Raw genomic sequence first — 26,591 nt, forward strand, 5'->3', positions numbered from 1 at the left:
ATGGGAGGTGGGAGCAGGTGGCTATTAGGCCAGTAGTAAGGTGGACCAAGGCCACAAAGAACTTTGAAAACTAAATGTATTTTTAGTGTTGTTTCCAAATAAAGGCGTCAAATCTATGAACACTTAGATACTTTACCCATTGATTTCAGTGGGACTACACATGTAAGTAAAGTTATGTATGTAGTTCAGTGTTTGAAGGATTGGGGCCCAATTTATTAATTGTTACCTTCCTTACGTAGAGGATAATTTCAGAAAATATAAGTTTTTTTTGCAATAGCATTTTCAAATATTCCTTTCTCAGTTTCCACATTTCGCATGATTTAGTTAGCGTTTTGCCCCTATTATTAACATTGAAAACTGTAGTTTAATGAGAGAGATGGCTACTTTTCCACATTGTGTCAAATATTGCACTATATTACATTTATAATGTATATTTCAAAAATGAATTCATTTCTTATAAATTATGGCGGGCATAATGCCTTTTCCATAATATTAATTAAAGATTGTTAGCTTACCATGATAAGCCTAATGTGAGTATAATGTAGGAGTTCAGAGAGGCTTGGTGTCCAGCAACTTGAAACATGCATCTCAGAGATGTCTTTCAAGTCTCTACTTTTCCTAACTCATACAGAATATACATAAAAAGGTCCTTATTATTTCCAACATAAAGAAAATACTGAAGTCAGCACTTCAAATAAAATCAAGAAATGTATACATTGACACTAAATACAAATTGTAATGTTATAAGAGCCGGGTATCAGGACAGTCTCACTTCGTTCCAGAAGGGTAAGAATTATATACCCTTCCTCTTCCTGAATTGCTTGAACTCTTTAAAAGGAACCCTGATCTTTAAACTCTTTAAAAAGGTCCCTGTACACTAGTTTGTCCAGCTACTCCATGCTTAATAAACATAAGGATAACTTTTCTTCTAAAACCAGTTTTAATCTAAAAACAAACCTAAACGGAAGCTCTGTTTGCAAAAGTATGGAAATAATCTCCCTCTAACATTGTAAAAATGAAAATAACCATGGCTGTGGTATCAGCACTGGTATTCCCACAGTACTATATTGTTTTTAAGCAGAACTCCCCACTGAAGTACATGGGGAGTTCTGTTTAAAGATTGCCGACATCTGTCCCACAGTGTTGATCTGCATGGGGGTGATCTTATATGTCAAACACACAAAGCGAGAGTTAGATGCTCAGCATTAGTTTAAATTCTTTGTTTTTAATGTATGAGAGGGAGAGAGTGTGGGGACACATAAGCACACTTTATAAAAAGAAATAAAAGGGAGACAAGATGAATCAAATGTGTAATAAAGATTTCACAATTGAATTAATGTCACTAGACAGCATGTTTAACTGAATGAACTGCCTTGGATTGAATTACACAATATGAGTTTTCTAAACACAATAGGGCGACATTTGGCTCTCAGCTTCACAGGTGTAATTCAATTGAAGTGTCAAAGGAGTTGCACAGCATTTGACTCTGAGTCTGTAAGGTTTAATCCCCATACCTATTGCTGCTGGTTAGTGTATGTGTTTGTATTTCCAATTACCTGTATCAATCATGCTCTTGCAGTAAAAATCAATCCAAAAATAAAATCTTTTCAATTAGGAAAATGAATCTCTTAACTCACTTTTAAGAACTCACTTTTCTCAGAAAACCTTTTTTTTTCTCTCAGCGGAAGTACAAGGTAAATGTTTAATAATTGTTTAATCCTAGTTTTCCTTCATCAGTGTTTTAAAGTAGTTTTATTTTCCTAGCTGATTGCATGTTTTTCCTTTAGTGTGTTCATAAACTACAGCATTACATTGGTATACAGTATCTTAGGTTTGTTTAAGTTGTCTCTTAAAGCGTGATATTATCTTTGAAAATCTAAAGCAGTCTAGTTCCTTGTACAGGAAGTGTACACTATTTTAAATATGTTGAAAAAATTGCTGGTGACAGTAACCCCAAGTCAACTCATTACATTTTCAGTGAGTTGGTTCAACTAATTTTGCAGACTGAGAGCTGGACACTGCAAATGGATCCACCCAAGTCTACCCCTGCACCCATGTGGAGCCCCACTGACTGCAGGGGAGCGATGTATAAACATGGGTTTTCCCAGGGAAATCCATTTTGTAGGATCTAACTCTAAGTGGCTAATAGTTATTACCCCAGACTAAATTACATCAGACACAGAAAACTTCCCTTTCTATTGTCTCATACTGAAAAGAGTGCCATTTTTATCTCTGCATTTAATGTTTGGTTGTGCAAACGTTTAAAGATTAACACCATTATGTTTATATCCTTTAAATTAAGTTAAATTTAATGCCATACTTCTATCATAGGAACTGTAGGCAATTTTTTTTTGTCCAGTAATTTTCTTGTGAAATTACAAAACTCTTATTAGAAATGAACTGATTCTAAAGTCCATTATAAACATACTTTCTGGGGAAATATATAGTTAAAAGGTGTCTACAATACTAGAGAAACTACTTTTTTGAAACAAAAGCACCTGGTTTTTAAGCATGCTTATTATTCACATGAGAAACTACTGTACCTATTGGATATACAACTATAGTGTCCAATCCTGCATTCCTTATTCAGCCAAACCTCCTGATCATTTCAAAAGGAGTTTTGCCTAAGTAAAGACTGTAGGACTGGGTCTTTAGGATGCTTGAAACTGAGTTGTCTCACTTGATAAATCTGAAGCAGTTATTGTTCAGTTTTAGATCAAGTCTCATGCATAAGTAAATCCTGTAGTTCCCCCCATATGTTTTATTTTGACTGTCTTCCCCAAATGCCCTCCTCTCCAGCTTCCCTTTTTATACACTAGTATTATATTTTAAATTTAATGCCCAGTTCTAATTTTATAAAACTCCTTACCCACTACTTCTCAATTTCTGCTTGTCTTTCACTTTCTCATGGCCCCAACTTTATTTCATTAGCTTTGTTGTAAAACATTTTAAACTCTTACCTTCAGTTCATGTTGCACACTCCTCTGTACTTCAAGGTCCAAACACAGTTGGTAAGTAACATTTCAGAGAAAGGAAGTAGACTCAAAAGGTCTGTCTTGTTCCTCTGTGAAAACATTGTGATCTCCTATCAGCAGAACACATACAGCGTGGTATTTTCTGTGCGTGCGTGTGCTGCACTTGTTTTTCCTCTAGTAAATTACTCACAAAGTTTCTGCTTCACTTGGCAAGCTACTGTAGCTCCTCCCTTTCTCTGTTTACAGCCATTTTCAAGAAATGAGAAGCCGTGCTCAAAGGGGAGTGAACTGCTGGATTAAACTGCTAAATTTTAGGGCTTCAGGTTTACTAATAAAGCATACAGGCTCCTGGAGCACTCCGGTTTGTTTGGTATGCAGACAGTCGCATTTGTATTTTTTCTCCCTGTTTAAGAACCTACTTCTTTCTCATTAAATGGAAGATTTAACTGGCTTGGCAACAATTGTTCAAGGATGTATGCAGTGTTTGACTTTGGAAACTATAATTGAGAAATTCAGTTTAAGGTTTTATTTTTGTAGGAGATGCATCCCAGATAGTACAGCATTTCTAAATACAGATTACAAGATACAGAAGTGTCCCTACTACTTACATAAGAACTAGTATGTATTAGGAGTTAATAAGAACAAATTCAGAAAATTTACTTTCAGTTTGGAGATTGAATATATAAAAGACATTGTAGTGAAATGTTAATGTATATTAGTGAATATATAACTGTATATTGCAATGGATTTTGTGCAGGCATTTATATTCTAATTTTAAAGATTAGGAAATGGAAAAATTAATGTTCTCAAAGCACTTTTAATTCGCCTCGTGTGTGTGTGTGTGTGTGTGTGTGTGTACGGACGGACAAGGTGGGTGAGGTAAAATCTTGTTGGTTCCCCTTCTGTTGGTAAGAGAAACAAACTTGTGTATGGATGGATGCATGGACAGACAGACAGACCTGCCTTAAAACTGAGCATTTCTGAGAGCTGAACTGTGCTGGCTGAACTATGGTTTGGAATTTAGCTTGTACTTCATTTTTACTCTAGCTGTTCTTTTGTTTGTATAGAAGCTGCTCAGTTAATTAAAATACTTTTCCCAGATGAAGCAAAACAGAAGGATTTACTGCAAAAAAGAAGCTATTACCTGATTTTCAATGCACATTTTAATTGACAGTATCAACCAAAAGCAAAATATTGCTTTACTTTTTGCCTTCACTTTATAGCTGTGCTTCAAATGCTTTGGTTTCCCTTATTGTTATGAGGGATTTATTCATCTGTATAGATTCTCTCTAAGATAGATAAACAGGCTTTCAAACAGTGATATTTTAAAGTTTGATTATTTTTCATTTAACTTAAAAAAAAAAAAGCGCTTCAGCCATGAGACACTGGAATTTTTGCTGTGTAAACTCCTAACCTTTTGTCTAGAAAATAATCTTTTGCTTAAACTGTAGATTTATCATATATGTGTGAAATAGCTAAGTAAACCAGGCTGTATGAGCTTTGATAACTCATATTCACAAGTTAAAATATTGACTGTCAATCACCTCTAACCAGTAAATTAATCATATGTACTTTTAGGTCTAGGACTCTTGCACATTACTTACCTGATCCTGCATTATTTGGAGGTCTCTAAACTCCTGTTGGCTTTATAGAGATTGAAAAGAATATTGTATAATGGGAGTGAAGGTGCATAGCACCTTACTGGGCTGTATAGAATTTCTTCAGATCAGGCTTGAGATAACTGGAAAAAATTGTCAGAAGTGTTGCGTTGATACTGTAACCCTAGCTTGATAGTTAATCAAGTGTTTGTATAGCACTTTGAAAATGCTAAGTGTTATTGATTATAATTATGGGTGCTTTTCCCCCAGCATTACCAGTCACTAGTCCAGTGGTTCCCAAGCATTTCATGCCGCACCCTTCTTTGAGCTGAGGGTGGTGGTGTGGTTGAGTGCTGTCCCTAAGGGGAGGGAGTTGCAGAGCAAGCATGTGCTGCACTCACTCCTCTGTGGCCACTCACTCAAATTTGGTGTAACCAACTCCTCTCAGGGTGGCTGGGCGAAACCTGAGAAGCGCCACAACTCCTGTGCACCAAGGGCCAGAGAGGGAGCCGAGCTCAGCCAGTCACATGGGACAGGAGCTGCTTCAACTGGAATGGCATTTTGTTGGTCAAAGCGGGACAGTCTCCTGATCTTCCTGGCACCCTTTCATGACCTCTCCTGGGGGCATGACCCACAGTTGGAAAACGCTGCACTAGTCACTTTTACTTTTGAAAATAAAAGTTTTACCCCTGAAGGAGAGAAGGCAGTGATTACCTTGGGTGCCACTATTGCCAAGCTGATAACCAGGAATCTCTTGAATGTTTATTTTATGCTTGTGCCATAGGGATTAACAGAATAACAGTTTAATGGATGTATAAGAAGGAATGGCTTAAAACTATATGGAAATATCTATACTCGATAAAACACTTTGTAACAGTAAGGGCAATGAGGCCCTAGAACAGCGTTCGGCAACCTTTTAGAAGTGGTGTACCGAGTCTTCATTTATTCACTTTAATTTAAGGTTTCGTATGCCAGTAATACATTTCAACATTTTTTAGAAGGTCTCTCTCTATAAGTCTATATATTGTATCACTAAACTATTGTCATATGTAAACAAGGTTTTCAAAATGTTTCAGAAGCTTCATTTAAAATGAAATTAAATCGCTGATCTTATGCCGCCGGCCCGCTCAGCCTGCTGCCAGCCTGGGGTTCCATTCACCTAGGCCGGCAGCAGGCTGAGCGGGGCTGGCGGCCAGGACCCCAGACCAGCAGTGGGCTGAGCGGGGCTGGCGGCCGGGACCCCAGACCAGCAGTGGGCTGAGCGGCTCAGCCCGCTGCCACTCAGTCCGTTGTTGGTCTGGGGTTCCGTCCACTGGCTCCTGCCAGGCAGGGTCCTGGCTGCCGGCCCCACTCAGCCTGCTGCTGGTCTGGAGTTGCAGCCCTGTCCGCATAGAGTAGGTACCTACCTTCTCCCTGGTTCTAGCCATTCTCTTCCTCTCTCTGCACTGAGATGAGGGTGGGAGTGTGCTGAGAACAGGGCTGGGAGTGCAGGAGGTTTGGGTGTGGAGCGCTTACCTGAGCAGCTCCCATTTGATGCGAGGGGTGCAGGAGCTCCCGTTTGGTGCTCAGGGTGGGAGTGGGGATGTGGGGGGTGCAAGAGTCAGGGCATGGGGTGTGGGGGGGCGCCGGAGTTAGGGCTGGGGTTGTGGGAGGGGGTGCAGGGGTCAGGGCAGAGGGCTGGGGTCATGGGGGTGCTCCCTGCCCCTGAGCGGCTCACGGCAGGGGGCTGGAGGGGCTATGCCCTGATTCCACCCCCTTCCCCAAGTGCCCCGGAGCAGAGAGCTCTCTGCGGCTCCGCTTTTACCTCTCCCCCACTTTTACCTCTCCTCCTCCGTAGCAAGGGCCATGGCCGCAGGGAGGGAGAGAAGGAGGGGCAGGAACCCAGTACGCTGAGGGAAGAGGCAGGGGAAGCTTGTCTGCCCTGCAAGGAGAGAGCTGTGGACGGGGGGCAGAAAAGAGAGGGCCGGGCCGGGCCGGATTTTTAGTGGCACACTGCTGTCTGCCCGGGTCCAGCAGACAGCAGCGTGCCATTAAAAATTGGCTCGCATGCAGTGTTTGGCGTGCCATAGGTTGCTGACCCCTGCCCTAGAAGCACAGATAAAATGCCTTCAGCATTAGTGCAGAGGAGAATCTTGCTTGATGCAGGGTGTTGGGCTGAGTAACCCAAGAGGCCTCTTCCAACCCTGTAATTTATGATTAAATGGTGCAGCTGGTGACCAGTTTGACTGGTGAGGTACTTGTAATTGTTTGTATGATATAAGGCTGGTGGTGTAAGGTAATGAATTGAGTGCAGTATGAGAGAAGCATCGAACAAGTGACTCATTCACAAAATACTATTGAATCTAATAATAGGTTTCAAAAATACAAGCGAAAAGGCCAGAGTTGGCCACAAGGTGGAACAGAGTAATTTCTCCACAACTCCTGCAATCATAACTTATTTTGGCCCAATCTTGAGAAATGCTGAGCACCTTCAATTCACTGGTAAGACCTCATATGGAATAATGTGTACAATTTTGGTCAGTCATGTTCAAAAAAGACAAAATTAAATTGGAACAGGTGCAGAGAAGAGCTAGTAGGATGATTAGGAGAATAGGATGGCCTGTCCTACGAGAGGAGACTGGAAGAGCTTGGTTTGTTTAGTCTAGCAAAATTAAGGCTGAGAGGGGATATGACTGCTCTCGATAAATACATTGGGGGGAGGGGAGAAATACCATGGGAGGGTGAAGAGCTGTTTAAGCTAAAGGACAATGTTGACACACGAATGAACGGATATAAAGTGGCCATGAAGAAATTCAGGCTGGAAATTAAAATGTTTCTAACCATCAGAGGAGTAATGTTCTGGAACAGCCTCCCAGTAGGAGTTGTGGAGGCAAACAACTTAACTAATTTAAAGAGAGAGCTGGACAAATTTATGAGTGTGACTGTATGACGGAGTTGCTTGTGATGTTAGGGGGGAGGACTCAGTAGCCTGGGGGCTCACTTCCAGTTTGTTTTATGTTCCTAAATGTTCATGATTCAAGGTTACAGCTGGCTACCAGCAGGGGTCAGGAAGAGATTCCCACTTCTCCCATCATGCATGCATGTTTGTTTTTAAATCTCCTTCCTCTAAAGGATCAGGTTGGCAACCGCTGGAGATGGGACATTGGTCAGGGTGGACCAGGGCTCTGAGCTAGCACCAAGCATTCTCTTTGGCTGGTTCTTGCTCACATGCTCAGTGTCTGATAGCCAAATGTGTAATTGGGAAGGAATTTTCCCCTAATTCAGATTAGCAGTTACTTTGTTTTCTTTTCTTTTTTCATCTTCCTTTGCAGCATGAGGGTGCAGGTCACTTGCCAGGCTTATCTGGATATATCTCACTTAATCATTTCCCAGCCATTGTGGGGTCCTCAGGTACTGGTGCACCTCGGTCCTGTGGCAGAGAATAGTCTAGTCTCCTGTGGGCTGTAATACATTGGTCTAATATCTGTTGTTGTGTTTCGTGTGTGGGTGCTGGGGGGTGTTGGTGGTCTGTGATATACAGAAGGTCAAACTAGGTGATCTGGTGGTTCCCTTCTGGCTGTAAATTATGAGATTGACTCCATGACACTTATTTTTATTAAAAAAAGTAAAGCTTCCAAATTGTATATATAGCTAATATTTGCAACCTTTTGTTTCTGTTACTGTGACATTTGTCTCCTCTCCCCCAGTTGTATTGTGCCTCCTTGTCCTTATTTAGATTGTCAACTCTCTGGGAGTTTATATATGAACAGGGCCAGGCAAATGAGGCTCCAATCATGACTGGGTCTTGTGAAGACATTCCTATAACTATTTGGTAGAGAGAAAAACCATAATCTATAAATGACGACAAGGGTTTTTCAAGATGAGCATTCCTGCTGAGTGTTCTCTGTAACACTGCAGCATGTCTGACTCCAAAAATGATGAAAAGTATCTCAGTTTGTTTTATTCAGCAATGAATACCCATCAGAGGGTATATTCACTTTCTTTTTTCTCTTTTATTCTTTCTTTGGTCTGTTTCTCTCTCCTCCTCTCGCCCTTCCCCATTCTTTTAAACTAAAATACGAGAACATTTCAGATAAGCTCAGTAAAATGGAAGATTGCTTACAGGGAGAAAGACAAAAGGATTGATTAGTTTGGAAACCACAATAACAACTGCCAAAGGGCATGTTGCCAATTAAACTGCATTATCTCTGGGACTAACTGACAATGTGGTAGCAAACAGTAATCTGGAAAATCTTGAGAACTAAGCAGGGTTGGCAATTGCCCAGGAAAAACTAGTTTAGGACATGGTGCTGGTAAATATCCGCTTAAACCGGGAAACAGAAAAATAATTGCATCGGTGTCCAGTAAATTCTGCAAGCATCGAACGAATCTGTTCAAACTTTGGATACATCCATTCAAAACTGAGGAACAGGCTCAATCTGTCCACTACGTCAAAGCTGGTCTTCTGCTACAGAATGCTGCATGGCCAAATGGACCTGAATTGGCGGTCTGCAACCCTGCACGCCTCTGCTTAGTGCTTCGAGCCTACAATTCTGCATTATTGTCATTTTCACATAATGAGATGTTTTTGACTTTTATTCATATAATATTGAAAACTGAAATATGAGTCATGACAGACATAACTTCACTGAGAAAACATACCAAAATATATGCTGACATTCCGATATTCAGGATTATAATTACATATATTACTATTACACCCACTGCAGTTTTACTTTTTATTTTACAATCCTAAATTAATCTAGGAATCTACTGCCTTATGTAACTACAATTTGAATATGTAACTAAAACTTAGTGTGGTGTTCATTAATGAAACAATTTTAAAAAACAGAAAATGCCTTAAAATGGGACTAACTCGTTTTTCCCAAGGCAGTAAAAACCATGATTTTACCTGCTAAAAACCACCATGTCATGCCATCCCTAAAACTAAGCCAGGCCCTAGGCCAAGTGCACATTTTGGGAGTTCCTGCCACCTGTGGAACCCCCAATTTTATTGACCACTGAAGATCAGACCCCTTCGGTTTTTAAATAATATCAGAATAGAAGTCTTAAACTGTAGGGGCTCCCATATCTCGCTACGCCAAGACTCCACAGTTCCTTTACCTAGCTCTGGGTCAATAAAGACCCAATATTTCATGAGTAAAAAGCGGAGAAGACAACATGATTGAATGTATACAATTCTGATCTCTTTCTGACTGCTGAGATCAAATATTTGGCAACCCACTCAACTTAAGGGTGCATATGGGAAAGTAGATTTCTGTTAATGGGATTTACTCAAGTGGCCTAGGCTAGAAAAAAAAAGTGAGATCCTTACTTAAGAGCTTCTTCCTAAAGGAAGGCACTGCAGCCTCTGCTCCTTTTTTCCCAGAAGGGTGTGGGGGAAGTTATGTATTTTGGAACAGAAGGACACAAGTTCTGTGTATTTTTGTTTCTTATATTCTTCCTTTCAGCAAAGAAACCCATGAAAGGAGAGCAGGGACAGGAAAAAACCACTAGGTAGACCTGGTGAGATTCCTGCAAAGCATGCCTTCAGGAGGAGATGGGAGGGCTGTTTGAATTGTCTGGCAATGAGACATCCCAACATTATGGATCTGGGGAGCTGTGGGGAAAGGTCCCAAATCCATGGCAGTAGAAGCCATCCAGTAGGGACATCTGCTCTCCAAATGACTCTGCTGGCGATTTATTTATTTACTTACATACTACTTGTCAATATGACTCCTGCAGGGGTTACGCTACCATTGGCAGCATCCCTTTGCAGCTGCTCAGTAGCAGCAGAGGTGATTCTGTATGAGTTAACTCCAACACACACCATTATGTTTTATTGACTTAGCCATTGGCTGAGTAGGAGATGGCGTCAAGGAGTCCCCTCCCTCCCCCAGGTAACGTGGGGTGGGAAGGAGGCAGGGAGAGCACGGGGGGGCCCTGGGCTGAGGGCAGGGCAGGGAGGAGATGTGGGGAGGTCACGTGTCCTCCCCTTCAGCTGGTACCCACCCCAGTATGGCAGGGCACCAGTCATTTATACTTTTCTGATTTGGTTTTAACACCAAAACTCAATGGAGCCTCAATGTGGGGAGGTGACTGCCCCTCTTCTCCCATTTAGAATGTCTGAGAGGTGTTTTCCTCCCCGTCTCCCCCACAGAGGAGAGCACACTCCTGACTTGAATGCCTCATATGCATTTATGCATTATGCATTTATGACATTTTTGCAACGTAACAATTTTTTGCAGCAAAACTGGAGATCCTTCGGGTTTATTTTTGTACAAATCTAAAGAAACAACATAAGTAATATAAGTTAAACAAAAGCCGTGTCCGTTAAAGTAAGCAATCTTTGCACAGTGAATACAGATACCCATCCAGCAAGTCAGAACTTACTTAGTATGTGGAAATGGAAAAATATTTATTATACACAAAGATTTATTGGATTTTATTTTCACAAAACTGTCTTAAGGAAAACAAAGTATTGTCAAGTATTCGTCACTTCTGTAGTACTTATTTCCAAACTCTATAGTCCAGCATAATTTATATCTTAAATAGTAATAATAACTAGAAGCAGTGTAGAGCAAGAAAACTAAACACTTCACATGATGATGAGGGAGGCAACCTAGTGACAGAGGATGTGGGAAAAGCTAATGTACTCAATGCTTTTTTTGCCTCTGTTTTCACTAATAAGGTCAGCTCCCAGACTGCTGCGCTGGGCATCACAAAATGGGGAAGAGATGGCCAGCTCTCTGTGGAGATAGAGGTGGTTAGGGACTATTTAGAAAAGCTGGATGTGCACAAGTCCATGGGGCCGGACGAGTTGCATCCGAGAGTGCTGAAGGAATTGGCGGCTGTGATTGCAGAGCCATTGGCCATTATCTTTGAAAACTCGTGGCGAACCGGGGAAGTCCTGGATGACTGGAAAAAGGCTAATGTAGTGCCAATCTTTAAAAAAGGGAAGAAGGAGGATCCTGGGAACTACAGGCCAGTCAGCCTCACCTCAGTCCCTGGAAAAATCATGGAGCAGGTCCTCAAAGAATCAATCCTGAAGCACTTGCATGAGAGGAAAGTGATCAGGAACAGCCAGCATGGATTCACCAAGGGAAGGTCATGCCTGACTAATCTAATCGCCTTTTATGATGAGATTACTGGTTCTGTGGATGAAGGGAAAGCAGTGGATGTATTGTTTCTTGACTTTAGCAAAGCTTTTGACACCGTCTCCCACAGTATTCTTGTCAGCAAGTTAAGGAAGTATGGGCTGGATGAATGCACTATAAGGTGGGTAGAAAGCTGGCTAGATTGTCGGGCTCAACGGGTAGTGATCAATGGCTCCATGTCGAGTTGGCAGCCAGTATCAAGTGGAGTGCCCCAAGGGTTGGTCCTGGGGCCGGTTTTGTTCAATATCTTCATAAATGATCTGGAGGATGGTGTGGATTGCACTCTCAGCAAATTTGCGGATGATACTAAACTGGGAGGAGTGGTAGATACGCTGGAGGGGAGGGATAGGATACAGAAGGACCTAGACAAATTGGAGGATTGGGCCAAAAGAAATCCGATGAGGTTCAATAAGGATAAGTGCAGGGTCCTGCACTTAGGACGGAAGAACCCAATGCACAGCTACAGACTAGGGACCGAATGGCTAGGCAGCAGTTCTGCGGAAAAGGACCTAGGGGTGACTGTGGACGAGAAGCTGGATATGAGTCAGCAGTGTGCCCTTGTTGCCAAGAAGGCCAATGGCATTTTGGGATGTATAAGTAGGGGCATAGCGAGCAGATCGAGGGACGTGATCGTTCCCCTCTATTCGACATTGGTGAGGCCTCATCTGGAGTACTGTGTCCAGTTTTGGGCCCCACACTTCAAGAAGGATGTGGATAAATTGGAGAGAGTCCAGCGAAGGGCAACAAAAATGATTAGGGGACTGGAACACATGAGTTATGAGGAGAGGCTGAGGGAGCTGGGATTGTTTAGCCTGCAGAAGAGAAGAATGAGGGGGGATTTGATAGCTGCTTTCAACTACCTGAAAGGGGGTTCCAAAGAGGATGGCTCTAGACTGTTCTCAATGGTAGCAGATGACAGAACGAGGAGTAATGGTCTCAAGTTGCAGTGGGGGAGGTTTAGATTAGATATTAGGATCCCAGCTGTATGGAGCATATGTTAACTTCACAATATCCTTCTGGCCCATTTAAATCAACATTGCTGCATTAAAGCAGCTCAACCCTTTGCAATCGAAGTTGACAAAAATGACTTCTATCCTGGATAGTATGGGCCAAATTCAACCCTAGTGTGAGAAGCAGCAGGTCCAATGATTCTAGTGAAAGTATAACAGAATTAAATTTAACCCCGTGACTTGGCATGGAGGAAACTACAGTTCTTCCTTAATACAATCTCCATTTTGTTAGATTCACCTGTGCTTAGAATTTGAGACAGGGAACACTGATGAAACTTGGCATTATTAAGCCATTCCCAGTAGCTGTTCTGCTGCCAGTTGCAAAAACTGACAGGAGGCGCAGAAGGCAGTTTTCCTGAAATTGAGCCACTTCCTATCGCTAAAGTGAGGTATAGCTGACCTGGTGACTTATTAGGAGTGCATTACGCTGGCTCCATAGGAAACTCCTGTTGTGAAATAGACTCATTCTCCAGCCTCAGCCTGCAAGGGCGCAGTACTGAATAAAGGTTTCCAGGAAATGCACCAATACAAACAGTATTTGTTTTCCACATAATGGGTATAGAAATTGGTAGGTAACCAGTTTGATTTGGTTTAAGGTCTGGAAGGAAAATTCAGCTGCTGGCTGAACAAGTAGAATACCAATGATGACATGACTCTAAAATGTACCATGTCTGTTGTATATAAAATTATTGTCCTGTTAGTTGTCAGAGAAAGTCTGAGCGTTTTTTTAGGATTTTTGTTTTTGGACACTGAGTAATCTTTAATTTTGCCAGGTATCTAGACTATAGATATCGTTAGCTGCCATTATGAGGTCAGTTGTGAATTTATTTATTTCATGTTATAATTCCAGCTGTGACTGAATACTATTTTAATTTATTTAATTTGAATATTTTGGGAACAGGGTAATATTTTAATACACATGCAAAAATAGCCGTTATTTTGTAAACTGTTTTGGGCGAGGGACTTTTGTTTTACTGGTTTCAGAGTGGTTGCCATGTTTAGTCTGTATTGGCAAAAAGAATGAGGAGTACTTGTGGCACCTTAGAGACTAACACATTTATTCGAGCATAAGCTTTTGTGGGCTAAAACCGACATGCATCTGATGAAGTGGGTTTTAGCCCATGGAAGTTTATGCTCAAATAAATTTGTGGCACCTTAGAGACTAACAAGTACTCCTCATTCTTTTTGTTGTTTTACTGTGAGCTTGATCCAAAACCCATTGAAGTCAGTGGGAGGACTCTTACTGATGTGAGTGAGCTTTGGATCAGGCTCTATATGCCTTTGTCCACCTGGACAGAATCCAGCCTGTTCTTGTAATATTTCATCCACTGCTACCTTTATTCAGCATGACAGTAGGTAGCTAACAGTGAACTGATAAAAAGAAAAGGAGTACTTGTGGCACCTAGGAGACTAACCAATTTATTTAAGCATAAGCTTTCGTGAGCTACAGCTAATGCATCCGATGAAGTGAGCTGTAGCTCACGAAAGCTTATGCTCAAATAAATTGGTTGGACTCTAAGGTGCCACAAGTACTCCTTTTCTTTTTGCGAATACAGACTAACACGACTGCTACTCTGAAACCAGTGAACTGATATTTACTCTTTGATAGATCATCAAAAAAGTTACAGCTTAGCAAAATCCCATCTGTCACAGATCCTACAGATTGCCCCTTCCTGGACACCCAGGGGAGGTGAATCCAAGCCTCTGCCATTCCAAATCCCCAGGGTATTTCAGCCACTGCCCCAGTGTCAGGGTCTCTAAGCACAATCTCAGAGTGCAGTCCTTCTATCTGGCATCATTCTTGAGTGTTGGAACTGGCTGTCCAGCCACCTAGCCTCTCTGGGGATAGCACTGACCCTGCAGACACACTACCCTCCCAGAACTCCACCCCAAAAGTGTGAAACAATCTAGTTTACTATTTAACTCTCTCAGGTTGCAGCCGATGAAGTGAGCTGTAGCTCACAAAAGCTTATGCTCAAATAAATTGGTTAGTCTCTAAGGTGCCACAAGTACTCCTTTTCTTTTTGAGAATACAGAATAACACGGCTGTCACTCTGAAACCTGTATTCCTGCAGGCAGGCAAGCAGGGTCCTCCACTCCCTTGCCTACCCAGCCCCCTGCAAGCAGCCTCCCTCATCTTAATCAGCTGAAAAATGGCCCTTGCTCCCAGTGCTATGCTTTTATACACTGCTGCTGGGGTTACCTGCTTCTTTTGTTGTGCCTTTTGGTAGTTTTCCACTGTTCTCAACCCTCCTCTCCTTTCAGGCAAGAGGAGGACGTGTCTTTTCCCAGCTAGAGCAAACCCATTGTCCGAAGGTGTTTAACTTTGAATAGCCCATCATTGAGTGCTGATCACTCACCATCGTCTCTGGACCTGGCAGAGAGATGACACAATTCTGGGGGATCCACATACATATAGGCTTTCTATTAGGGTTGTCTATTAATTGCAGTTAACTCATGTGATTAACTCAAAAAAATTAATCGTGATTAATCACAGTTTTAATTGCACTGTTGAACAATAGAATACCAATTAAAATGTATTAAATATTTTGGATGTTTTTCTACATTTTCATATATATTGTATTCTGTGTTGTAACTGAAATCAAAGTGTATATTATTTTTATTACAAATATTTGCACTGTAAAAATGATAAACAAAAGAAATAGTATTTTTCAGTTCACCTCATACAAGTATTGTACTGCAATCTCTTTGTCATAAAATTGCAATTTACAAATGTAGGGTTTTTTTGTTACATAACGGCACTCAAAAACAAAACAATGTAAAAACTTCAGAGCCCTACAAATCCACTCAGTCCTACTTCTTGTTCAGCCAATCGCTAAGACAAACAAGTTTGTTTACATTTACAGGATATAATACTGCCCTCTTCTTATTTACAGTGTCACCAGAAAGGGAGAACAGGCATTTGCATGGCACTTTTGTAGCCGGCATTGTAAGGTATTTAACATTCAGGCCCCTTCATGCTTTGGCCACCATTCCAGAAGACATGCTTCCAGGCTGATGACACTCGTTAAAAAAAAATGCGTTAATTAAATTTGTGACTGAACGATTTGGAGGGGAATTGTATGTCCCCTGCTCTGTTTTACCTGCACGCTGCCATATATTTCATGTTATGGCAGTCTTAGATGATGTCCTAGCACATTTTGTTCATTTAAAGAACAAACTTTCACTGCAGATTTGACAACGCAAAGAAGGTACCAATGTGAGATTTCTAAAGATCGCTACAGCACTTGACCCAAGCTTTAAGAATCTGAAGTGCCTTCCAATGTGCAGCGTGCTTTCAGAAGTCTTAAAAGAGTAACACTCTGATGCGGAAACTACAGAACCCGAAACACCAAAAAAGAAAAATCAACCTTCTGCTGGTGGCGTCTGACTCAAGGTAACGAAACTGAACATGCGTTGGTCCGCACTGCTTTGGATTGTTATCGAGCAGAACCCGTCATCAGTATGGACGCATGTCCCCTGGAATGGTGGTTGAAGCAAAGGGACATATGAATCCTTAGCACATCTGGCACATAAATATCTTGCGACACTGGCTACAACAATGCCCTGAGAACGCCGGTTCTCACTTTCAGGTGACATTGTAAACAAGAAGCAGGCAGCATTATTTCCTGCAAATGTAAACAAACTTATTTGTCTGAGCAATTGGCTGAACAAGAGGTAGGACTGAGTGGACTTGTAGGCTCCAAAATTTTACATGGTTTTATTTTTGAATGCAGTTTTATTGTACATAATTCTACATTTGTAAGTTCAACTTTCATGATAAAGAGATTGCACTACAGTATTTGTATTAGGTGAATTGAAAAATACTATTTTTGTTTTTTTTACAGTTCAAATACTTGTAATAAAAATAAATATAAAGTGAGTATTGTATACTTTGTATTGTGTTGTAATTGAAATCAATATATTTGAAAATGTAGAAAATATCCAAAAATATTTAAATAAATGGTATTCTGTTATTGCTAAATGGTGAGATTAATTTTTTTAATCACTTGACAGCCGTACTTTCCATATTACAATGTCATAAAATCATCTATAATTAAGAAGTGGTAAAGACAGAACCCCAGTTCATCACACCATTTTAATCAACGTTCTAGATTTTAAGAAAGTGTTCATTAGTGTCCAGAGAGAGACCCTGTGGAATATTGCTAGAAGCTATGGGACACCACACAAGCTGATCAACATAAGAAGGAGTATATATGACAGAAGTACATGCACAGTAAGATCAGATACAGACCTGGCTGAGTGGTTTGATATTGTGACTGCAGTTAGACAAGCGTGTTCGTTATCAACAGTCCTCTTGGCATTAACAATAGACTAGGTGATCAAGTGGTCAACAAAGGGCATTGTGGACAGTGTCAAATGGGTTAGCGAAGATGAGTTATACAACCTTGACTTTGCCAACAGTATTGCTTTACTAAGTATGACATGGAACAACATAGGGCCCTTACATCAGAGGTAGAATAGGAAGCAGCAAAAATAGGATTGAAAGGAAAAGCTGAGAAAAAACAAGATTATGAAGATAGGAAACTGGACCACAGATGGAAAGGTGTACATGGCTGGAATAGCAGAATTCTTCTATCCGTTCGATTTCTATCTGGGGAGTGTGATGACATTTGAAGGTGTCTGCAATACAGATATTCATTTGAGATTAGGAAAAGCAAACACCACTTTGGAAGGATGGACAACATCTGGTCAAACAAAGGTCTCTACACCAAACTAGCAATCCGACTACACCATAAGGTTCTACTGAGCAAGCTACTGTACAGAGCAGAGACTAGTCAAAATTTCCTATAAGTATTTTTGTGCTTTCTTGAATGCCACCCCATATGCATAGGAAAAGCTTTCCATAAAAATCCAGAAAGCCATTACATTTTTCTCCTTCAGATTTTTTTGAAAAACTCAGCTGTGCTGGGATGGCTACAAAACATTTGATAATGGCTAGGCAGTTGCTGTGCTAAGACCACTACTTATTATATTAATTGTCTCACTGTTATCTTGTTCTCTATCCATCTGTCTGTTGTGTGTTTCGTTTGTCTCTCCTCGTATATTTAAACTGCAAGATTTTGGGGCAGGGACCTTTCCGTTGTTTGTTTACGGTGCCTAGCACAAAGGGGCCATAAACCCTGACTGATGCTTCTACATAGAATATCAGGGTTGGAAGGGACCTCAGGAGGTCATCTAGTCCAACCTCCTGCTCAAAGCAGGACCAATCCCCAATTAAATCATCCCAGCCACATACTACCCCAATACAATATAATAATGAAATGATCAGCAGTGAAATAAATACCAATACTTACAATTACAGTGTAGTCTTTAGATTGACTAGTAATTAATTTATCACACAGCCAGGTTTTTTTTGCAATGGATGACAAATTGTTTTTACACAGCCCACAGATGTAAAATATATATCAGTGCTGAACCACGGGTAGCAACAGGGATGCTGGGACTGCTAGAACATAAATTTAAGCATATACAGGATTGGGACCTATGTTTAGCTTTTGCAAAATATGTATAGTTCTCTTTTCCATTCCTTTAAGGTCATTATTACAGATCAAGAACAGAAATTCAAAGGAATTATCTTATTCAAAATGTTTGATTGCCATTTTCTTTGGCTAATTTGGGGACCAGTGCAACTTCCATTGATTTCAGTGGGAGACTTTTCTTTGACTCTAGTGTGAATTGAATTGGGCCAACAGAGTGCATCACAAGAATGTTATGGTGACAAAGGAAATAGCATTTTTGTCCTTGTTCTCCTAGTTCTTTGATTTATAAAGAGAGTCCTAAAGTTCAACTGACAGTTAAAGCCCTCATATACAGTGGGCCTAATTTCTGTTAGATGCAGTAAGAAAACACACATGGTGATAAACATAGTATAAATACCTAATCAGCTTAAAAAAAAAAAAAGACAATATTTGAAATAGTTTATATTTGTTATTGCTGAAAGTACTAAGCAAATCTGTATCATGATGAAATTTCAGTCTGGCTTACTTTCTGTTGTAATACAGACTAAATGAAAAAGCAGGTTAATAATTGGCTTGGTGAGTAATTGGTTTTGTTTCTGATTGTAGTATATTGCAATGTCTTTTAACTACTTTCCAATTTTATTACACAGTACAGTTTACTGTAGTATTTGCTATTGTAGCTGTGAATAAAATATGTAAAAATAACATTTTTTTTCAGTGAGTATACTGGTTTTTCAAGAGAGGTATTTTTTTCTATTTTGTTAAAAGAACAAACAGACTAAATTCTCTGCTGGCAGAACTCCATATTTAAAATAAACAATAAGGGGTAAAAATAAAGACATAATGAATTTTATCTTTTAAAATTGTACAAAAATGAAAATTAACAGTAGTTGAACAATCAAGGTTAATATCATGGAAATGAATGAGGATTAATGTGCACACAAGAGTCTACTGTAGCATTTTCCTTTGAACAGTCCATAATAAAAGCAGTAACATGCACACATTTCAAAAACATGGTTTCTCTTTCTAGAGGTGCACCATATAAGTTGCATATTGTCTTCTGATGAAGAAACCATTCAACTTCACTGAGTTGGTGTTTGTGTTTGATACCTAAATTATTATGCAGGCTGCTTGAAAAATAAGAGCAAGCTACAATGTGAACTTGTCAAAAACTCACCCGGTAAGAACGTCCCTGTTGTTTGAGGCTGTAGCAAATGGATTCCTTGATAGCAGGCAGAAACATTTTCCTGGTATTGGAAGCTTTTTCAGAATAAGTTCAGCAGAATCTCCAATGTCTCATTTCTCTATTAAGAATAAACAATAGCAGAGCTTAGAAAAAGAACGCTGACTCCACTGCACCACTCTTGTTAGTGTTACTGAACTCTGTATATACATGTGACTTCCCCCCACACATACACACACGTATAATCCTTTAAGCTTTAGCTGCATGCTCTGATTGGCTGAGAGGTCTATTACAAAAACAACCCCTCCACCCTGATATCTCTAAGTGATTAAGTCAGGAGGGTTAAGGGGCATTAATCATGGGGTCTGATCGTTACTCAGGGGCCTATTCTGTGTAACAGTGTGCACAATCATGAACACTTTTGTGTTTTTTTTAAAGCACATATTAAAAAGCATTATCCTGGTTTGAGAACTGTTGACTTATAATATAGTTAGATACATAAAGCAAATACTAAATGGATCCAGAGCGTAACTAAGGTTAGGGCTGAAAATCAGAGCCATTCTAATTTAGGGCAGTCTTTAAAACATGCTTACAGTGGTTTATACTACTGTAATATGGCATGTTCTAGGAACATTTTCAGTCGTTCAACGAGAATATGGCATGATTTTAATAACAAGATATCACTAAGGAAGACTTTATCAATTGCTCTTTCAATGTTACAAACATTTTTTATTTTAAACAAATGAGATTTTAAGTATCTAAATTAGTTGCATTTGAATAAAGAGTGTATTGTACATTGATTCCAATTATTTAGCTTGGATTCAGATGACCCTGAAATAATTTGTCTTTACTTCAGACAATAATCAGCAATTTAATTTATGTAGGTTCTCCTTCCTCCCCCAAGCAATAATCAGCAATGTGTAACACAACTTTTTATTAACACAAGAAGGGAGTGATCCTCCTCCCATTGAAGTCAATGGGAAATTTGTCATTGATGTCAGTGGGAATAAGATTGAGCCCAAAATGTATTTTTTCAGCTCCTGAAACCATTAGTTGCTTATTTTTATTCTTAAACTATCTTGTAAGATAAATCTTCACAATACAAAATACATTTAAAATCAACCTAGAGTGAACAACTGAAAAGCAGAACCGTATACTGTTTAGCAGTATTTACAGGTAAACCACAAATTGCCTAATTAAATAATGTTGTGGTTTATTGAGGAGATTAGACATTAGAAAGGTAAAAGACTGACTCCATCATTTCTTATTTATAATCTATATAATAGTCTAGTGGCTCTGGGAACTCTGCTGTAGTTATGTCTGTCAGCATTTCCATTATATGCTCTATTGTTAGTTGGCTGTTAAGTTGTTAGATAAGATGCACATTTTCCCCCCCAGAGTTGTATTTAGATGGACTAAGAAAGGTTCGGCAGCTCTGGATGATTATTTTTCTATTGTTAAAACGGCTTGTACAATTTTATATTTATATATTAATTACACTTTTGGCAGTAGACCATTATGTGGATAGGATTTTATTTATTTTGTATTTTGAATCACACAAAAATTTGATCTGTTGTGATTTACAGTTGAGAAAACTCCCATGATGGTTGTAGGGATTATAAAATGTAATGTGAAATATGCTTTACTGGTGAAATTCAGACCTTCTAAACTCATAAACCTCAATAAATGAACTTTGTGGAGAAAACAAATGTAAGGGTTGGGGGATGCAATGGTTCTCCCCCTTCCATCCTTTAGCCAGACCACAAGGCTCCCTGCATCTTTTATTCTACAGCTGGAATAGTGGCCACAGCTTGTGTTATAGGGGTCTCCCTACCCTGTGCCTCAGTTAAGGCAGGATCCCATGCCCTGGTAGTTCTCACTTTAGCCTGTTTGGAGCTCCTCTGAGGCTGGTCCCATGCACCGGTAATTCTCACTTAGTCACTTTAGCCTGTTCGGAGCTCCTCTGAGGCTGCTTTACACACTAAGGGTACATCTACACTTCAACAAAAAACCTGGCAGAGAGTTTCAGAGCCCAGGTCAAGTGATTCAGGCTTGTGCTGTGGGGCTAGTGTAGGTGTTCCTGCTCAGGCTCTGAAACCCAGCAACAGAGGAAAGTCTCAGAGCCAGAGCTCCAACCTGGGCAGGAATGTCCACACTGCTATTTTTAGCCCTGTAGCGCACCCAAATCAGTTGACCCAGGCTGTGAGACTTGCTGTTACAGGGGCTTTTTTTTTTTTTTGCACTGTAGATGTACCCCTCAGAGCCCAAGTCTGCGGGTTCATACTACAGAGCTAAAAATAGCAGCGTAGACATCCCCACCACCGCTTGCTGAGTTTCAGAGCCCAAGCTCCAGCCCAAGGGTGGAGCTTCACTACTATTTTTAACCCCATAGCATGAACCCCCCAAGTCTGTAGACCCAGGCTCTGACTCACCATCACAGGGGGTTTTTTTTTGCAGGGTAAATATACCCTAACATACTCCTGCTCCCAATCCCCATCTCCACCAAGCAGAAGCATTACAGGGCTTGAGTGGTTCTTAGAGCTTTGTGGACCCTCATCATCATAAATTTCACCCTTAATTTCTCAGATTACTATCAGTCAAATGTATAATTTTGTTGATGTTAGCTTGAGTAATATACAGTATGAGATATAACAATGCCTTTCATATAGTCCCCTTTGACGATTCCATAAAGCTATTGCGTGTCTGCACTTAGAAGTAATGTGGATAGCATAAAAGTCTTATTTGATTAGAGCAGAACCTTGACTACTAAGTGCATTGTAATGGCTCAAATGAAGCTGAAGTCAGTGAATGGTTCAAATGAAGTTATTTCTGGAGTATTAGCAGACTTGATACAGACAATGGAAAAGTCAGGTGTGTATTCTGTGTACAAATGTTAAATAATAAAAGTAATCTTGTATCGACTTTGGTTTTGTTCATGCAAGTATGATAATAAACTTCAAACATTAGGTTTTTAAGGAATGTTTAATACTAAATAAAATAGAATAGCCTATATCTGCTGAGTTAGGTTAAAAATTACTAAATCAGTTGAATTCATCAACAGACTAAAGAAAAACTAGGGCTTAGTTGTTTAATATTTTTGTGGTGGCTGCAATATAACTTTATATTTACCCAAGTGCATGTGTTGAAATACATCACATTTTCATTTACCTGTGTAACATTACTAAATCAGTGGATATATAATAGTGTCATTGCCATATGTGTATAATGTGTACAAACATCAATGGGAGTTATTGACACATACGAAAAGCTGAATGGAGGTACTTGTCAATAGTGTTTGTATCTCTTAGTTGATATTTATCTAATTTTTCCAATATAATATCTTTCAGTATAATTGTTTAAGCATAAGAGAAATAATAAATATAATAATAATATTTAGATCTACTGAGGTCTGGTTAATTAATTTGTATTAGGTGAGTGAGTATTCAAAATATTAATCAGTATCCAGTCATAAAAATATCCATATAGTGTATTTGGTAATTAATTTAAGAAAAATTGAGATTGCAAATGGGATCCCATGGATAAGATTAATTTGCAAGTTTTAGATTGTGAGGTCTTAAGAGCAGGAACTGTTTTCCTATATGTTTATAACCTAGTATATTTGAGGCGTTTTGTTCATTTTTCCAGCTACTGAACAATTACAATTGTGAGGTTTATTAGAAAACTCAAAAAAACTAACAAACAAACATATGTTGCAACGTTGACTATCCAAATATTTGAAGCCCTTAGGGCAGGGGCGGGCAAACTTTTTGGCCTGAGGGCCACATTGGGTTTTGGAAATTGTATGGAGGGCTGGATAGGGGAGGGAGTTGTGGCCCGCCCCACCTCCTATCTGCCCCCCTCATCCCCCCCCCAGGACCCCTGCCCCATCCACACACCACGCTCCCTGTCTCCTGACTGCCCCTGGACCCCCGCCGCCCAACCCAACCCCTCCTCTCATTCCTGACTGCCCCCCAGGACCCATGCCCTATCCAACCACCCCTTTTCCCTGACCACCCCCGGAACCCCTGCTCCTGACTGCCCCCCCGGAACCCCTGCCCCCATTCAACCCCCCCTTCTCCCTGTCCCCTGACTGCCCCCGGAAGCCCCACCCCTGACTGCCCCTGCCACCCCATCCAACCCCCCCTCCTTCCTGACTGTCCCCCTAGGACCCCTGCCCCCATTCAACCCCCCTTTTCCCTGCCCTCTGACCACCCCAACCCCATCCATGCCCCCCCCAGACTCCCCCGGCCCCCATACCGCGCTGCCTGGAGCACCAGTGGCTGGTGGTGGCGGCAGCGGCATGGCCCGGCTCCAGCCGGGCGGTGTGGCTGAGCACTGGGTCAGGCCGGGCTCTGCAGCTGTGCTGCCCCAGGAGCTCACCCCGCCGCCCAGAGCATTGCGCCGGCGGCGAGGTGAGACTGCGGGGGAGGGGCCGGGGACTAGCCTCCCCGGCCAGGAGCTCAGGAGCCGGGCAGGAGGGTCCTGCGGGCCTGGTGTGGCCTGCGGGCCTTTGTTTGCCCACCTCTGACTTACTGTCTACACCTCTACTATAGAAACCCAGCCAGTTTCCCTGTTGATAGTGTGAGACCCCTCCGTCCTGTTGAGCCAGCTAACTTGGGAAGCTGGCTAGCAAACTTCTGAACCTTCCTGACACACTTGCGGGACATAACGATGTATTTAGATAACAGGACTGAGGAGGATGGATAAGGGAGGTGCTATTAGAAAAATCTGTGCTATGCACAAATATTTTGCTCTTTGCCAACAATGGACAAAATCCTGCTATTCTCACTCATGCAAAATTCACACTCATTGGTAGTTTTCATGAGTAAGGGGATTAGGATTTGGCCCAACATAAAAATCTTGAGTAAGTAACATCATCCCTCCTCCCCATCCATTGTTCCACACACGCACCCACAGCTCCAAAAAAAGGGGGGGGGTCAAACATAAAACCCCATTCTATTTAGAGTTGTTAAATCAGTTTGCTTGGTAACTGAAATCTTTTTGTGCCTATCTCTGATATGAAGAGGTGTTGTTGCATGATTCTGCAATAATAAGACTCAGTCCAGTTCTCTTTGATATCAGTGGAAATCCCCGCATTGATTTCCCTCAGAGTTGCATCAGGCCCAAAATGAAGTGCTATACTCTTAACTTTTGAAGCAGGAAGCTTCTTCTAAAAGTTTTTAACTGGAAAAACAATTTAGGATGCTCACACAAGGACACTTTAACATGGAAAAACCTAATTGGAGCTAAATTAAAATAGATATGATCATTTTTGTTTATGTGCGTGCATCAACATTTTATGACTGACATCAGATATCATATTTGACAGTTATCACATTTTAAAATAACAGTGCTAATCTAGATCCGTCTTCATATTTTACAAAAAGAAAAGGAGTACTTGTGGCACCTTAGAGACTAACAAATTTATTTGAGCATAAGCTTTCGTGAGCTACAGCTCACGAAAGCTTATGCTCAAATAAATTTGTTAGTTTCTAAGGTGCCACAAGTACTTCTTTTCTTTTTGCGAATACAGACTAACACGGCTGCTACTCTGAAACCCTTCGTATTTCAGTTTTCTTATCTAGAGAGCTTTCAAATGCCACTAAAAGCAAACTCTTATCTCTTTAGTGTTTTTCCAAGTACACAGCAAAAGCAATATTGGCCTTTTCATGTTTGTAACCGCAAAAACAATCTTTCCTCCTGATGTGCATAAACAACTGGTGAAAATTGCATATATATATTTTTTAACAAAGTACCACCCTTCAGTCTATGCAAGATAAGGATTTCATAGTTATGGAATGTAAATAATCCAGAGTATGCAGAACTGCACCTTGACATAGCTTTATATTACTCATAATACAACACATTCCTGACTCATGTTACTTCTAAAGAGACAACACCTTGTATTGCTAACTACAGCGATGGAAATAAGCCTTGTTTTGAATTTGGCAATTTCATTCTAATTACTGAACATGAGTATGTGTGCTCAAGATAAATGTGAAAGCCAGGGCTGACAGGGTTTATAGTTCTATAAACTATTCCAGTATTAATTTAAAATTCAGGAAGAGATCTGTAGTCTCTCTCAGTGCATGCAAACAATTTGAATTCACTTTAATACGTATGGCAGGTTCATATAAAGATAAAATACCGCTATGTGGAGGATTAAGTAATATTGTTGGTTATATATTAAATAATACTATGTTTCTGCATAATTCTTAAAAGCGTGAGATTTTCCTTACCCTTTGTTGTATCCCTAAAAGAATTTGAAACCCTCAATCTCCAGTTATGCTGGAGTGGCAGCTGATAAGATCCTATTGCATTCCATACAAGTGGATGCAGTGCTAATGGCCAGAGACATGAATATCTCTGTCTCTTGTACTTAGAAAACCTATACATAGGCTTATTTGCATTTGATCTCTAATCTGAGTGGTTAAAAGGGATCTACTAAAGTTCACTGTTCGGTCACTCCTGGTGTAGATGTATTTGGGTGACTACAATGGTGCTTCAGTTTGCTTCTTTGTTTTTGCATACTTTCGGTAATTATATTAGCTGCTGTTTAAAAATGTCGTTAAAAGTTAAATCAGTTTATTTAACTATTCTGGACTAATTCAAACACATATAATATAATACACTGGTCCTTTTTATTAAAGCAATTGCCAACAGGGTTCTTTTCTGCAGACCTTCAGGAGGTCAAGACAAGGGAAATGCCCCTTCCCCTCAACCAATCTCCTTTCCCTTCTCCCTTTATCTTCCCGCCTTGTGTACTTCCTGAAGACTGTAGGAAAAGAGTCCTGCTCCTGCAGACATTAGAAGATCTGGGCATGGAGAGGTGACTGTAAGGAGACAGAGTCTTTGAGGGAAAACCCTTAGTGCTCATTGGTCCCTCTCATGAATTTAGGGGCCCATCACCCCCTTTGAGACTTTTTAGGGCCTAATTAAACTTGTTTTGGTTCAGCAGAGGCCTAATGAGCCTGATTTGCCTTATTTGGTGCTGAAGAACCTCCTAAAGCTCTGGTGCACCCCACCAGCCTTAGTGTGTTTCTTAAGGAATGTTGGTAGCCCAGATGAACATCTTAAGACTGTAGAGTGGGAAACCACAAGCCTCCTAAGGCTCAAGATCATAGAATCAGAAATGTAGGGCAGAAAGGGACTACAAGAGGTCATCAAGTCCAGCCCGTTTGCAGAAGCAGGACCCAGTATACCTAC

General features: G+C 40.6%; 2 protein-coding genes across 6 annotated transcripts in view; one reads left to right on the top strand and one right to left on the bottom strand.

Annotated features, from left to right (window-relative positions):
- CHLSN (cholesin) overlaps positions 1–26,591 on the top strand; it is a 191,226-nt gene that overhangs the window by 80,723 nt on the left and 83,912 nt on the right. The gene's annotated exons all lie outside the window — the stretch shown is intronic.
- GPR146 (G protein-coupled receptor 146) overlaps positions 1–26,591 on the bottom strand; it is a 66,884-nt gene that overhangs the window by 2,809 nt on the left and 37,484 nt on the right. The window contains exons 2-4 of one of the 5 annotated variants that reach the window (XM_084641804.1): positions 19,380–19,506; positions 2,961–3,064; positions 516–618 (exon numbers count right to left, since the gene is read on the bottom strand). The gene's annotated coding sequence lies outside the window, so the exon portion shown is untranslated. Of the gene's footprint in view, positions 1–515; positions 623–2,960; positions 3,086–19,379; positions 19,507–26,591 lie in introns of all 5 variants that reach the window. The other 4 variants (XM_084641805.1, XM_084641803.1, XM_084641806.1 and 1 more) reach the window with 4 other exon arrangements.

This window comes from Lepidochelys olivacea (assembly GCF_965140295.1).
Source record: "Lepidochelys olivacea isolate rLepOli2 genome assembly, chromosome: 10".
Lineage (NCBI taxonomy): Eukaryota > Metazoa > Chordata > Testudines > Cheloniidae > Lepidochelys > Lepidochelys olivacea.